The sequence below is a fragment of the Teleopsis dalmanni genome, chromosome 1 (assembly GCF_002237135.1).
Source record: "Teleopsis dalmanni isolate 2A chromosome 1, ASM223713v2, whole genome shotgun sequence".
NCBI classification, from domain to species: Eukaryota; Metazoa; Arthropoda; class Insecta; order Diptera; family Diopsidae; genus Teleopsis; species Teleopsis dalmanni.
The window spans coordinates 79410232-79427409 of record NC_051846.1 but is presented as its reverse complement, the minus strand read 5'-3'; the positions used below and the strand labels follow the sequence as shown (position 1 = coordinate 79427409).

The 17178-nt window shown below is 27.9% G+C and overlaps 1 long non-coding RNA gene across 1 annotated transcript; it reads right to left on the bottom strand.

The window, feature by feature from the left end:
* Nucleotides 1-13664: 13664 nt before the first annotated feature.
* Nucleotides 13665-14477, bottom strand: LOC119672607. The gene is made up of 3 exons (XR_005251926.1): nucleotides 14023-14477; nucleotides 13881-13948; nucleotides 13665-13735 (listed from the first exon to the last, which is right to left on the bottom strand). It is a non-coding gene; the product is annotated as an uncharacterized LOC119672607 (long non-coding RNA).
* Between the last annotated feature and the right edge of the window lie 2701 nt (nucleotides 14478-17178).

The window sequence follows — 17178 nt, the reverse complement described above, 5'->3', positions numbered from 1 at the left end:
AGTCAACCTGATCTAGTTCACACACACATGGAAACATAAATTTAAGTTAATTACTTTATTTTGGAGGTCATGTGTTGTAAAGTAATTTTCATTTTCATTAAACTAGTTAGGTTGTCGCTTATAGGCAAACCCAACAATTTTTTAATATTATTCTGTTAATGAGAATAAGCAACATATTTACTTATGCTTAGACAGTTAAATATTTTTTTATTTCTCCGTCAAACGTAATTTGCAATTAATTTGCCTGATGAACATTTTGTGTAAACAATATTTTAATGCAGTTAAATTATAAAAATACTATTTTCTGTGGTAATAACACAGTTTAATTCCAGCATCTTTAGTTTGGAATCTTTAACTTCAAATTTTCAACAAAATCAATTTTTGTTTTTTAATGGTATATTTTTGTAGACCCTAAGGGTAGTGCTCTCCAAACAATTTTTTAATATGTAGGTTTCTTAATGTTCATTGGATTTTGTTTATTAAGTACTTATTTAAACAGAAACAAATGTTTATGCAAAACAAACATCGACGATTATAATAGATTGTAAGATTGTAATCGCTCATTAATTATGAGAGTGTTTAAATTGAAAAATATAACTTCTTGCAGAAAACTCTTTATAGTATATTGAAGAATTATTATATACTATAATATTAGAAAAATAATATATATTTCAATTAAGTAAGAAGTCTTAACCGTTTATTTCTTAAACAGAAAATTGCTTACTGTATGTGACTGAACACTTCTAAATTAATATTAACTTATCTAGTTCAACGAATCTTTTTGCTTTTCAACTATTCGTATACAAGTCTACAAATATATTTTTATCAATTTAAATCATTGAATTGTTTTAGTTTTTTTTTAACAAAACACAACTCTATTAACTTTTATACTGGATTCACGCGAAAGTTTTTTTTGTAACTTTAGTTGTCAAAAATTTTAAACTGACAGCTGAAATGAATAAGTAAAAATATCGATTCACACGGCAAATCATTGTTGTTTAATTGTTACATACTTTTACATATTTTCACAAAATATTTACTTAGCACATATGATAAATAACAGTTTTATTTCATTTTGTATGAAAATTTCATTCATTCTTCAAAAGTATTCAGAATAGCACAAGTTTAGACTGTACAAGACTGTACTACGGTGAACTATCCAAGTAAAAACCAACTTGATTTTGTAGAAATTATGATTAAATTCTATATTCAGCTGTTAAAATTCGCATGCGAAATTTCTTGATTAAACTTGTTTTGATATCCAAATCGAGAATAATTTGAAATGTCACCTAAAATTACAATTAAAATTTTCCTATCCTATTACAAGAACAAGAATCTAATAAGTTTTAAATAGTATACTGATACAATGTAAGCAAAACAGCTTTAAAACTAATCATACACAAATCTAGTATCTTTTAATTATTGAACTAGTTCAGACACCTTGTACACCGGTATATCTTTTAATTATTTACTAGTATATATTTCAGTAACTTGTGTCACTACTCGTATCATACTACTTATGCATCTGTCTAGTTTTATTTCACTAGTTAACTAGTTCAATGATATGTTTCGTTTTCTTATTGCTAAAGCTTAAGTGTAGTATTTTTAACCTAATTAACTGGTACAATACAATAAATGCAAAATAAATTTCAAACTACTCATCCACAAGTATAGCATAGTATCTTTTAATTTGTTAATTAATTAATTAAATTGGGTCGTTTGCGAACTACTCGTTAGCAAGTTTAGTATCTTTTATATGTAGTTAACGAATTTAATTAATTGTTTCGCTTTGCTATCACTGGAACACAAGTAAAGTATCTTTTAACTAGTTAACTACTAGTACAATGAAAGTGAAACAGTTTTCGAAATACTCCTATAAAAGTATAGTATCTTTTAGTTGCCAATTTTAAAAGTTAGTAAATAAAATATTCAGAGTGCTTCCAACATTTTCACCAACTTGAATTATTTTTGTATTATTTGCTTCATACTAGTATTTTATTTGTTGATTTAAGAGTATAGTGTATAGAGTGTATATATTTTCCTGTTGTTCATAAACTATAATCGATTTTTGTTTTTTCCATAGAAATCAAAATATGTTTATTATGTTTACTTTAACATTTCAATTCATAAACGTTCTTTATTACATTAACTTCCGCGTTGTTATTGTTTTTATTTTTGCTGTGAAAATATTTAGCTTTCAATATTTGGAATTGCAGTGAAAATTATGCTTTTTGCTGTTTCTTCGCCCTGTCAATAATCGCCAGGACGTTGCTTGCCGGAAATTGAAAGCAATTGCAAATAACTTTTTGTTTTCTGTTTTCTGCTTTCTGTTTTGTTATTTAGCTTCTGCTCCGGTTAAGTTCCTTTTGTTTTCAGCGTTGTGTCGTCATTGTTTTGCGAAGAGTCTTAGTTTTTATTGCTGTCGTGGCAAAAACATATTTTCTCTTTGTATTTTATTTGTTTACATTTTTTTAACTAAATTATCAGTTTTTATATTTTGTTTCTGTTCTTGTTCTTCATTTCTAATTAAAACGAAATAACTGAGTAATTTTCTGTTGAAAAATCGCTTAATGTTCGTAAAATTAAAGTTTAATTGGTTGGGAAATAAAAAAGTTCTGTTCTTCCATAACAGAAACAATCGCTTTTTAATGAAAACAGTTGGAATCAATGAATATTTAAGTCTCCAGCTGCTTGAAATTTGAAATGTTAATTGAAACAAATGAAAACTTTGAAAGGAAATAAAAACTAAAAATAAATTTAAATCATTACAAACAGATATATTTTAAATACGTTTCCTTTATAACATGAATGAAATCAAAAATTAATTTACAGTTTGTTTTTCATCAAAATAGAATTTTGAATTAAGCACATACTTCATTTTATACATTATTTTTGGTACAGTTTCAGTAATGATATTATATTAATAATTAATAATATATAAAGTTTTTAAAAAAATTGGGATAATATTTTCCTAATGGTAGACAGATAGAGAGATTTTAAATGGGTTGGGACCTTGTCACCATGTCACTGCATCCTTTGAGGATTGTTGTGACACACCCACTTTAATTTCATAGACGAGTAGCAGTTTAATAACTTAAGCAGATTAATAACTTAATAATATATAAAGTTTTTGAAAAAGTTGGGATAATATTTTCATAATGATAGATAGATAGATAGATTTTAATAATATTTTCAGTATGTATGTATATTAATGATATTAATATTTTGATATTTTAATATTTTCATAATGGTAGATAGATAGATTTTAAACGGATTAGGAACTTGTCACTACGCCATTGCATCCTTAGAGGATTATTGTGACACATTCACTTAAGTTCCATAGACGAGTAGCAGTTATTTCCTTTGGAGAGATGTTACTTAATTCCGTTACAAGTGGATAGGCAGTTGAACGGTACCGAAGTCTGCGTCTGGCGAGACTATCACAGCGACACATAATGTGTTCAGCTGTTTTCTCTTCTTCGCAACAAAGTATGCAGCTCATCGCCTCATAATGAAACTAACAATACAAGAGTGTTAGCTTTTATTTCGATTTCAATCCTTATTTTTAGTATATTTCTATACATATTTCAGCAAATTCGCTTTTGCCTTCATCATGAGAATTCCTAATATTGATTTTCCTAATACTGATATGAAAATTAATATGAATATGAATACGAATATGAAAATTACATAAAATACTCATTATAAAAAGCACTGAGGAAAGCATACAATACGTGAGCTAGAATCAAATTAAGATAATAAGGAAAAACAAAATGGGGTGAAAGCGTGTGTTTAGTATAAAATCTTCATGTAACTCATTATGCTTATCTTTTAAGATTTGTAATTTGATGCTTTTTACAATATGTGCTAATATTTTATCTTATCCTCAGTTTTGTCAGTGCACATCTGTAGCTATATAAGCGAATATACATGAGATGCAGTGATGTTATCGCAAACAAGTTAATAAGTATTAACATTGTAGGATATCTCAAATTAATAAACTATGTAAATGGATAAGAAAGATAAAATCAATAAAGAATCAATATTTGCACACAACTATTAGTGTTTATTTCATCAATATACGATTATGAATAAAATACAAAAAATATTTCCAAAAACCACTAATGATGGATACTTGGCGATACTTAAAACTGTGGTACTGTCTGCCAAAAATTCGATTATATAAAAAAAAATTTTATGTTGCTGAAATTTATTCTTGTTCATCTGTCTCTATTTAAAAATAGTTTAAATTTAAATAAATTTTTTTTCTGTATAGAAAATTCTATATACTATAGTATACTATATAGTATAATATACTGAAATCAAATACATATTGTAAGTCTTACAAACTTGTATATATTTATTAAGAAATTTTGCTCAATTATTTTAAAAATGCTGTTTTGTATTAAAAATGTTATGTATTTAAAAATGTAATGTTATTAAAATAAAATAAAAAGAATTATCGTTGTTGTAGTTCACTACTTTATGAAACCTCTTTGTTAAATATATTAGTTTCAAATAGTCACTACAGTCACATTGACGTCAAAATTAAATTTAATTATGTTATTATACGTATTAGTTAAGGTTGTACCGGGTATCCTGAGAATCCACTCCGGTGTATTGGTCCATTGTATTACTATATAAGAACTGAAAGTTGTAAAAACCATCTTGAACCTTGTTGTTAAAGTCTAAAATGACCTTTAGAGGAATGTCCCAGAATTCACAAAGCTCCACAAAAATTAAACCGCTAGCATAGTCAATCAGCATGCGCTGGGCAGTAATACCGTATATGGGTCATTCTTTTTCAAACCGGACGGATTTTGGTAAAAAATGACCTCATCATCAATTTCAAAACAGAAACTGAAAATTTATCCGACTTACTTAACATTTTATACCAAATTTGATACTGGATCTTTTAAAGATAGGAGTACCTAGACACTCCATTTCAAACTGTTTACAGTTCTTACCTGCTTAAAGAATTTTTCCAACTGTAGCAGAATAACACTCACCATAGAAGGTGGGTGTACTTATGTGCTGCAGTTATACAGGTAGTTCAGCTAGTGTGGAACTAATTAATTTTTAAACTCATCAATATAAGAAAAAGTTCATAAAACGGTTTAATTATGTTAAAATTCATAATTTAAAAATAGAGATGATGCGGAACTAATTTAAAATGTGAATATTGTGTCACTTTTCTTGGAAAATTGATTCAAGGGTATTATGGTGCGTATGAGTAACATGAAGGACACCTGATAAATTAATTTTTTTAAATTACTTCTGGAAGCAATATCACACTGGAAATATTTATTTTCGAAGTAGAATTTATTGTTTAATCGGAATTAAAAATAAAAATGAAAAATTTGTGTGACGTATTCCTCTGTTTTTTTTTTACTGAAAAATCGTGTGTATGTGTTTGGAGTGATGTGAAGGATAAATAAATTTTTTAAAAGTACTTCCAACGACAATATCGGCCTGACATTTTTGAGTTTTATGTACAATTTTATTACTAATTGAAATCAAAAATATTATATAAGAATATTTGTAGTATATTTTTTGAAAATTCATTCAATGTAAATATAGCACGCATGTGTTTGATGTGTTTTATGAGAAAAAAAAAATTTAAAAAATTTATAAAAATTGATACTATCATGAAAATTTTTATTTCTTAGTAAAATTTAAAACTAAATCTAAATAAAATATAAAAAATGAAAAATGTTGTGTACCATTTTGAGATATCTTTTTTTTTGAAATTTAACGGTTAATATTAGTACTTAAATATAAACAATCTTAATTGTTTAAACAATTTCTTAAAAGTCTCATACCAATTATCTTTAAAACGCAATAAATTTCAAGTTTCTACCTTTTATAGAACTTGAGATATAGCCATTTGAAAATGTGTCTACAATGCCAATTCTCAAAACCCCATGGGTCCATATCTCCTAGGAAAAAAATAACAAAATTTTTTCCCGAGATACGGGTCTTCTTATTTTATGAAAGGAGCTCATAAAAAAAATTTCAGCCAAATCGGAGGTGATGAGGTCAAAAAGGTGTCCGGTTTGCAAAAGAATGACCCATATGTGAAGCACTTTCATCGTTGTTCCCACAACTGCGACAGGAATGATTAAACAGAAAATTCAATTTTCTAGTATAATTCCCTTAACGGCTATGATTCGTCAAAAAACCTACCACAAGACTGATATTTTTATAGAACATCTCAATGTGTTTGCTAAATATTTTGTTAATAAAATGCGTCTAATTTGAATACAGATGCCTAATTATCGTTGATTCTTTCCATTTTGTATTAAATTGCTTAATTTAAATTCAGCGGAATTCAATGACTTGGAACTTGAGTATTGAAACTTTGTGTAGCCTTGGCTACTTGTGAAAAAAAAACGATTTGTCATTGTTTCTAATTTGGCAAGCACGAGTTCTAAGCCTGATACTTACAGTCCAATAAATTATATACAGACTATGAACTAAACTAACTAAATTTTTTGTTGTCTTTTTATTATTATTTCAACCCTTCTGATGGATTTAAAAATTGTTTGCTTGCTGTCAACAGTTGGCTTAAATCCTTTAGATGTTGCGAATGATTACCTAAAGCATCCCATCTAGTTAGTTCGTTTACCTTATAGTTACCGAAAATATTCTTATGGTCGGAAACATAGAGTAGAGAAATGAAAAACTACGTCAAAATCTCATTGAGATGTATAACAGTCGAAAATCGTCCTCTTATATATATTGTTCACTTCCAGTTAGGCTTCAATAATAGTGACCACCAATGTCTGAAGAATACTGCAATGATCTGGAATATATATTCAGTCCTCCATTCCTTACACCACTACCTATTTTTGAGCCGTCAGTATATATGGTTCAACACTCTCCTGATGAGAAACGTTTCAACATCCACAGTTCTTTAGATGGAAAATTGACAACTAATTTTCTGTGGAAATGGAAGAGATGTAGTCAACTTTTTTAGAGCAGGACTAGCCACTAGCTAGTCACTAGCCTTTCACTATGGAGTAGTTTTAAGTCTAAGAGCTGATGATGTCGCCATTAAAATTGGACTGCCTATGATGCCTAGCCAATTAAAGATGACTTTCTTGAGATTCGTGATGACGGTATAGAGTAAAGTTAAAATATGGAACTTAAAAATTTGTATAAAATAATTTAAATAATTTTGGAATGATTTTTATTTTTATATAAATATGGTTATAAAAAAATTATATATTTAGAAGTCGGAAATAAAAACACAATTGATATAGATTCTAAATCATTTATAACAGTGGTATTCTAAAACATTGTACAGTCGTTTTATTGCATAAGATATGGTTTGCTCCTAATCAAATCAGCATACGAACTTTTAGCAAACTCTTACCTAATATTCAAGTGAAATAAATATCTACAAAATATATTATTTTGCATGAGTATACTTAAGCTTGACGTATAAGTACAATATAATCAATACTATACACATTATTAGTACTATATTAGTACTATACGCGCAAAGTACTGAACTCGTTGCATTACTAAACCAGATGTAAATTGCTGATATCCTAACAACTATAGAACTTCAAAGCTTTATTAAATCCTTTGCGAAAGATTTAGCGTTAATATCAGCCAAACACAAACATTGATGAAAATATATTTCCTGTGGCAGAACTTGCAATTCAGTAATAATTCATGTAAAAAAATTAAACTTAAATTAATCAAAATTAAAAACAACAAAATCTTCACTTCCATTAATGCATAGTAGCTTAACATTATAATAGGTAGCATGTTGAATTAAAAGGTACCAGGTTAAATATATAAACATATAAAAAAATTAAGATTAATTAATTAAACATCGCTTTACTGTGTATTTGGTCAAAATTGAAACTAACAGGACAACATAAAATACTCATATATTAAGCGGTAATCGCATAAATCTGAGTATATAATGTCAAAATATATAACACTGCAAACAAGTCGAATATGAAAATAATCCACCTTTTAAAAAAAGAAATACAATGGATAAACATCAATGTTGATTGGTCATAGAAATTATCCCATCTTTCGAGACTTAAAGACAATCTTTGTTACAGTTATTTGACCAAACAGCGAAATATACAGACAGATACTCTCGCACCTTGTTCCTGCATTGAAACAGCTACTAAATAATCAAACAACATTCAACGGACGTCTGGAGCGCTTATTTTCAGAGCTCTCAAACTACACACAATACTAGCATCTCACAGGAGATTACTGCACATCCTAGTTAGGTAAATAATAAATTCAATACACAAAACATGCAATTTCCATTTAGTGTAATTTATAACATTGATTTGAGTTACTATAGTATCTGTAAATACAAGATTACTAGAACTTGGCAGTTGCAATAAACAAAAAAAGAAAAAGAATTTTTTCATTTTTGCTCATTTTTTTTAATGTGTTGCTTTTTTGCACTTTACAATGTTACCTTAATATTTTTTGAACTACAAATATAATTTTATAACTTTTATATTTTATTTTCCAAGAATTGATTTTTAAAATTAAGTTTTTCTTTGTAATTTCTTTTATCTAAAATAAACAATCTCATTTAATGGTACAACGGTGCGTATGAGTAATTATTTTGTGGTAAGCAAAAAAAGTGAATAATTTAAAATTTAAAATTTTTCTCGAAAGCAAATCTTTATACAAATTTTCCTTTTTCAGCAATTAAGTAAAAATTTATTTTTTAATAAAATTTTAGTATATTTTACTTTAAATTTTATTGCCCACAGCAAAAAGAACATTTTCATTTATTGGAAAACGAAATAAAAAATTAATGAATTTAAATTAAAATGTCAGTTTAATTGAAATGATTTTAAAGTTTAATTGTTTTAACAAAACTTAACGTTTCAATATTTAATTTACAAATACTTGAACATAAATTAAACTGCACAACAAAAATGTCAATGAAAATGTAATAAAATAAAATGTGTCCTTTGCATTTAGGTCAGGACAGCGGCAGATTTATTTAATCTTATTCAACAGTTTGCAGTTGAAAGATTTTAGTAGAGGAAATTACATTTTGCTTTCCTAGCTTTCACTTCCGTCAATTTTGATTTACATTTTTGTTACTTAAATAAATTTAAATGCTCAATTTTTATTTTGAAAAGGTTTATCTTCCTTAGTTAGTTAGCATATTTAAATGAAATGCTGAACTCATGAACTCATGAAATCCTAAAATCATTTAGTATTACTAATCCAAAGGAATTTAATGCAGTAGAAATAAAATTGAGATATAATAACGCTTTATAATCTGTCACAATTATGTTTAACTCAGATGAATTTTAATTTTAAATGTTGAGATTATGTAGGAATTTTTACTTATATGCAGATATATTCAAGAATTAAAAAATGTTGGTAGAGGACTGATGACAAGATAAAAATTATTAACATAAAAAGCATAGAGAAATCGTTTTGTTTTTTATTTTTAAATATGTAATTTGTGTATAACCCATAAATAATTAGTTTTGAAAATATAATACCCATATGTTTATCTTATGAAAACAAATACTAATTGCTGTTGGTTTTTCAAAATGAAATGAAGTGTAAAAATAATAAAACGAACAATGTTTAAATGTATTTGTTTTAGAACAAAACTACTCAATTAATTGATGTTAGCTAAAATAATTTTATTTTAATAATCAGCAGATATTTCACTAAAATTTCGTTAATAAAAAAATTTAACAAGTTAATAAATATAGTTTGCCAAAAAAACTGAATCAGTCGCAGTAATATTTTTATAGGCTTTTAGTTCACGCATCGAATTCTCTTTTATGGTCTTTATGGTCTCTAAACGCGTTCCTTGCAGTGGCAATTTGAGTCGAGGGAAGAGGAAAAAGTCACACGGGGCCATATATGGAGAGTACGGTGCTTCGTTGATGATATTGGTGGAGTTTTTGGCCAAAAATTACGATACAACCAACGCTGTGTGAGGCGGTGCGTTATCGTGGTGTAAAATCATGCAAACGACGCATAACGGTCAAATAATACTCCTTATTGAACGTTTGACCGTCCGGAAGGAATTTATAGTGCACCTCACCACGAATATCGAAGAAAACAGTCAGCATAATTTTGATTTTGGACCGACTTTGGCGTTCTCTTTGCGGTTTCGGCTCAACTTCGAAGCACCATTCGGTCGATTGTTGTTTGGTGGGCATGTCAAATTCACAGACCCATGTCTCATCACCAGTTATGATGCGTGCGATGAATGTGGGGACACTATCCGCGTTGGAAATCATCTCTTTGGCCACATCACAACGACGCTTTTTTTGAATAAAATTCGGCTAAAAATCGCCACATGAAAATTTTTCGACTTCTTTGTATAGAAGCCGAACAAAAACTAATCGTACGATATGCGTTAAACTTTGACAGTAAAATTTACCGATTGGATAAGCGCGGGAATTCAAAAAAAGATCGAATAAATTCATTTTGATCAGAAGGTACATTCATATTTTTTTTTTGATTTGGGATAAGATTTCTTTGGCAAATTATGGTGAATGTTGATCAGGCTGGAGAATGTTAATCATCTGGATTTAGAACCATTAACACTTCAATAACTTTCCAATAACTTGGGACATCCTTGAGACTCCTTTGGAGGTAGGCTTTTCAACACTTCACTACGTATGAGGTCGTAACTTTAGTTTTTTGATTTCCCCAGTTACTTCCTTGTTTTTTTTCAGCAGAATACCTTCCTCATCTAGGTTGTTATTAGGAGTCTGTGCTAGGGTTAATTCTTAAACAAAGGTATTGCTTAGATATTCAGGCAGTATATGCGCCTTTTCAATGTTGCTTTTCGCCCATTCATTATTATTTTTTCTTAAGGAAGGATTATGAAAAATCGGTTTGTCATATTTTTTCACCGTTTTCCAGAGAGAACAATTAGTTTTAATGTCATATATAAACCTCGTAAGATATTTCTTAATATTTTCATTTTTATGGTTTCGGATTTCTTGTCTTAATACTTGAGTGGCAATTTTATGGTTTCTTTTTTTTTCCTGTATTAAACGTGATTCCTGCCATTTTTTGCGAAGTTTTCTTTCATTATTTTATTCTTTTATTACTATATATTTACAGTATATTTAAATATTATTATAAATATTATTATAAATATATAAATATTAATATAATTAAGGTATTTTTTTTATAATAGATACTTGTATTCCATTAATTTCCGATTAAAATAAACTATTAACTATATACTTTTCTCGATTAATTACAGTGAAGTATTTTCGAAAATAAACTAAATTTAGAACGAATTTTAATTATTTAAGTTCTCTGAGCTATTCTTACTTTAACCACACCAATAAGTCTTTTATAAATCAAGAACAAAATGGTTGCTGCATCCTTCATTAACTTGTGTAACCATTTTGTTAATTCTTCCATTCCATACGTAGGTGTTGTTCTGGAGCAAACAATAAGAGCCTTAAAATCGTTCATGAAGTACATTTAAGCAGAAAACACACTTAAAACACAACAAATTAAATGAAGGAAATATTTACTTTAAGCAGAGGAGAATTAAAGTGGGTGTGAGTAAAAAAAGCATTTCAGGATTTAATGGGCAAATGTAGTCTGAGTGTTTAAAGAACTTAATGGCTTCGTTTTACTGAGAAAAGACATCATGCGGTAAATATTACTCCATAGGGCAGTAAATTTAGAATTTTATGGCACAAGGTCGGTATATAAACAAACAATGTAGTCAGCATTGCAGTTATCATTAAGTTTTTCTTTCGAGAAATACACAGAATATGTTTTAAAGGCAGTAAACATAACAGGATTTGGGGTAAACGTTGAATATAGAAAAAGTAAGACATGAAGCCTTCTTATATAAAAATAAAATTTTAAGGTCAAATTTGAGATGGTTTATATTTTGAAATATAATAAAATTTAAAGGTCAATACATTTGAGTAGATTTGTAGTATAACCCTTAAATAAAATACTTAATACAGTTTAGCATTTGTAAAAGATTATTGAGGATCATTGTTACTGTTAATTGTCGCAGTCAGGATGGTAAAGTTGCCCCAAAGATAAGAGTTGAATATGACACTAGATAGTGAAACATTCTTTGTTTATATAGATATTCATTTATATAAATTTATAGTTCAATATCGTATAAAAAATTATCTGAAGTAATTACATGTCTCTTAAGAACTCCTTATTTGATTTTTTTAAAAGTGATATTTGTGCACTTATAGTATTTGTTATCTGAATATACTCATATGCTATATTTGCGCTTTAAGATTACAGGAACTAAAATTAATGTCTCCGTCCCAATTAATCTTTAAAGTGTCAAAATTAATCTGAAACGAATTTCAATCATTTTAAGATTAATTTTGACACTTCAAAAAAATTAAGTGTCATTGATTAAAACTGCAAGCATTTTTGTACAACAAAAAATAATGTATGTTTACGATAAGTAACTATTTGGAATAACTTTGTTCTAAAGATAAGATTCATTATGTTTCACAATAATCTAGTAGCAGTTTTCATTACTTTTTACTTACATACAAATTATTGATCACTGCAACATGATTTAACTTGAATCTCATTTAAAAGGAGATTTAATTTTTGTATATTTAATATGCGATCACACAACTAGACTATAGTTTTTATTCAGATAACTGCAATGATCAAATATTTTTTTAAAAAAACGTACTACATTTTTCCTAATTGACGTAAGATTACAATTATAATTATAATCAAAATTATCTACATACATTTGAACGACTTTAACTTTAATCTCATAGAAAGAAGATATGATATTTGCATATAAAATCTGTGATTTAATAACAAGTTAACGGCTAGACCTCAACTACAGCTTTTATTAATTTCAAGTTTCATATAATATAAAATAATAATTGAAATAATATTTCAACACATCTTTAAACGAAATGTCGATAAGTAATTGATGAGAACTTAGTGAGTCAAATTGTTACTGAGTTCTTTCTGTGCTGAAGCTATTAATAAAAGATGGTAACACCGAACGATATGCAGGCATCTGTATGCAATCTGGCAACTTTCTACTGAAAGAAAAGAAAATATTTTCATTGACTCGTAGAGATATCAGTTTTATGGTCTTATGCTAGAAGATTGAATCTCCCTTTCAATCACACTTGTCGCAGCTGTGGGGAAGGCAATGAAAGTGCCTCTCATCTACTTTGTCTTTGCCCAGCTCATGCATGGAGACGCCACAACACTTTGGGAGACCACGTTCTTAAGAATCATGGACAAGACCTGGCACTAAATAGCATTCTAAGCTGCGCCAAAGGTTCTAGGTGGTTTTAAATCCTGAGTTTTCTATGTATACGGTAACACAATGAGCCAATCCCCTAGGGATCACTGGTATAACCTAACCTACCTAATCTAATATTTCAACACAGTGTAGATAAAAAATATTTGATCAGTTTAGAGAAGCAGGTAGCTTTCCAATAATTTGCTCTTCACAGACTTGAAGGAGAGAAGCAGAATTCACTGTTTATCTTATTTCCTTATTGCATTATTATCAGTTGGTCAACTGGGGTCAATGAAAAATCATCAACATCACAAATAATAAATATGTATTGTAAACACAACAGTAGTTGCTTTTTTTTATTTAAAATTTATTTATTCATTGACTAAACAATTTTTTAAAAAATATAAACAGCAAGATCAGAAGTATCCTAGTTTCCTTAATACCACAATCCTTTTCAAAAGTTCATGTTCGTGTAATCTAATAAGTAGGCAAATGTTAAAACTAACTCAGGTTTATAATATTTATGTATAATTATAGATAATTATTAATATTAATTTAAATATTTTAACCAAGACTTATAAACTAAAAATTATAAAATAATTTTTAAATAGCATATACATACTTTACTTAGGTGTCAGAGTAGTTAACGATTTTAAGTCTCTCCAGTATATTTCATGGTCACATGTTAGCCTATTTATTTATAAAAATTTTTTTTAAATTAAAATTTTAATCAATTTTTTTAGCGTATATATAGTATTCCTTACGGTCTTATACAAATGAATTATGCACTTTATTGAATTATTCAAACATCGCTTTCAGAAGACTGCTCTTCGAATTGTGCGTTTTCTGCTACTGAAACATAAACCATTCGTTCATCGAAGTTGACCTCTTCTATAAATGAATTTCGATCGCGTACTATTACATATAGTCCCGACTCTAATTGCTGTAAGTTCAAATTTTTCTTTCGAGACCTCCTTTTATAAAGATTATTATATCCTTTATTGATAACACCTGTTGTAAAATGCTTGTATTTAGTACTATTTTCCTTTTTCCTATAAAAATTGGTTCCAGTAAATCTGAGCGCAGTATCGCTTTGAAATGTTAGTGGTCTGTGCGCCTCAACATATTGACTTATCTCAGCCTGGTCCATAGAATTAGAAGAGTTTTCAACGTCAAAAATGTCATCCATCATACAAAAAATATATAAATCAGTGATAAAAAAAACTAGAATCTATGTTATATTTAAGAAAAGTTTTTGTAGCAATTTATTTACTTGACAAATTTTTGACAGTAAAAAGAAGGGTAAGTATGTTCATGGAAAATACATGATTCAAATGTTTATACATCTATATTACGACTATATTTGATATGTTAATGATGATCATGATATATGGTACTCGTAAATAAATGAAACATCTTAACATTTTTAAATATATGATCAAGTTTGTTGTAGTTTTTACAAGTTGAATGTAGTTTTTAGTATGTCTAGGTGAATTCTTAGGTTTACCATACAGCTGTTTCGAGTATTTAGCAATATTTATTAAAATATAACTTATTAAAACCAGTAAATATGTATTTTCAAAATTCATTGATTATGGGTATTTGGTAATACTAGAAACTGTCAATCAATCTATGAATAAATATAAAATTTTGTTTCGATTCACTACTATTCAAAAACCCTTCTATTAGTGAAAGAGTTTTCGTTATAAAAATAAAAATAAAAAAAAACAATCAAAAATTACATTATTATTATTATTGTTATTATTATTTATTGATTCAAAAATTAATACAGTACTTACAAAAATGATAGAATTTTGCTTAAAATCTAAATTGACAATAACATATTTGTTGTATGTGAGATTGGCATACAAAAAATGATACATATCATTAACGTTACTATTCATATAAATTTATCAATAAATAATCTTCTGTAACTTAAAACACTTTTCATAAATTTATACAGGTTATTTGTATCGTTTAACAAGACTTTAACTTCTTCTTCGGACAAAAGTGCTTTATAAAAAAAAAATACATCTAACATATGTTCTCTGAAAATTGGACATACACCAATAATATGGATAGAGCCCTGAAACTATTTATAAAAACTGACAGGCTTAACAACACCGCGTTATCGAATCTTAGCATTGTTACAGGCTCCTAGGGGAGGTATGCAGATTTGAGGTCAGTTATTGCATAGTCTGATGAAGTGATAAATAATAATCCAGTCAAGGTGTAGAGAGGGGTTATAAAGAAACTTCGCAGTTAATAGAGAGTAAAAGTGCTCAATGCACTAACTCAACTTATTTCAATATAATATATGGCATATATTTTCTATTTCATGACGATTAGTCGATATAGAAACCTTTACTTAACACCCAAAAAAAGGAATCCAAAGAAAATTCATTGTTTATAGTTAACATTCACAAAGTAAATATTTCAATGAATCTTCCTTTGAAAGTAAAAATAGTTTTATGTTTCTAATTTGAGATAAATTGCAGTAATAAAAGATAGTAAAATATATAAATTTTACTAAAAAAAAAATGGAAAAATTTAACTTTTCCTAATTTATACCTGAAAGATAAACAAAATTTATTTTAAGTTGCAACTACTTGTATCTTCTGCTTAAAATGTTCTTAAAATAATGAGACCGAGCCCAGTGAGCTCAATAAATTAAAGAAAATAATTGCACCAAAGCTGTGAGCTGGCATGAACCAAGGCTTCAGTAGCCTTGCGAATTCAAACAGAAAAATTCAATTAGCACATCCATAAAATAGAGCGAAAAATTGCTCACCTGTGTACACAGAACGGAAGGACAAGTACGGATGATAATGGAATTAGTTACGCTGATAATGTGCTTTTCAGCAGAAATAAAAATGTGAAGTTTAGAAAATTTCGTATTTGAAAAATAAAAATTCTTGTAAAATACTTGTAGTGTTTTCATCGAAGTGGGTTGTGAATAAAAGATAGACTAAAAAATACTTCAAATAGTAATCAGAGAAGTACAGAAAAATAAAAATTAAAATTGTAATATGAGGGAAAATTCGCAAAATACTTAATAAAGTAATTAATTATTGTTATTTTAATTGAATTTTAACTTTAACACTATTTCTTACTACTTTAACATCGTTTTATTATATTTAATAATCATAAGTTGCATTTTAGGTATTGGCCCAAGCAATTTTTGAAACGTCATTGAGTACTGCATTTATTTTTAAAAGGAAAGCTTGGAAGTTATTACTATCAAGTTTTTTTAATTTTTTAAATATTATCAATATTTTGGTCAGCTTCTTTGATATAATCATTAATTTTTTCATATACAGTGAAATTTCCATAACTCGAAGTACCATTTTGCAAAGAAAAGGTTTAATTTATGGAGACTTCGATTTAGGGAATTTTTTTTTTTTTTTGAAAGAATCTAGAATTACATTGTAAGATATTTAACCAGCACAGAGGTTAAAGTAAAATATTCAGAAACTAGGTCATGGGATTTTAATTTCTTTTTTTTTATAAGTAAATGGTTTGTTCAGTGCCTTTGTTTCCACTTATCAATCCAACCAGTGCTTACCATAAAATTATCATTACCAAACCGTTTCGCAAACTCCACTGCTTTCTTCTTTTATATTCCTCAAGATATAGGAATGATTTGATCGACATTTTTAAATATTGTTTTTTTTACTCTTTTCCTGCATTCAGAAGAAGTATCAGACTCCAATAAAACGGTAACTGATTCTTTATGTCTTAAAATTGTTGAAACTGTACTCGCCAGAATGCTATATTTCGCAGCCACTTCTATTTTTTTTGACCCACTTTCGATATCTTTAATTAGTTCAAATTTTTACTGTACTACACGACTTTACACTAATCGACGTTGTTCACTTTTATAATCAAAAGCAAATGGCATTTGCATAAATAAGCAAAAT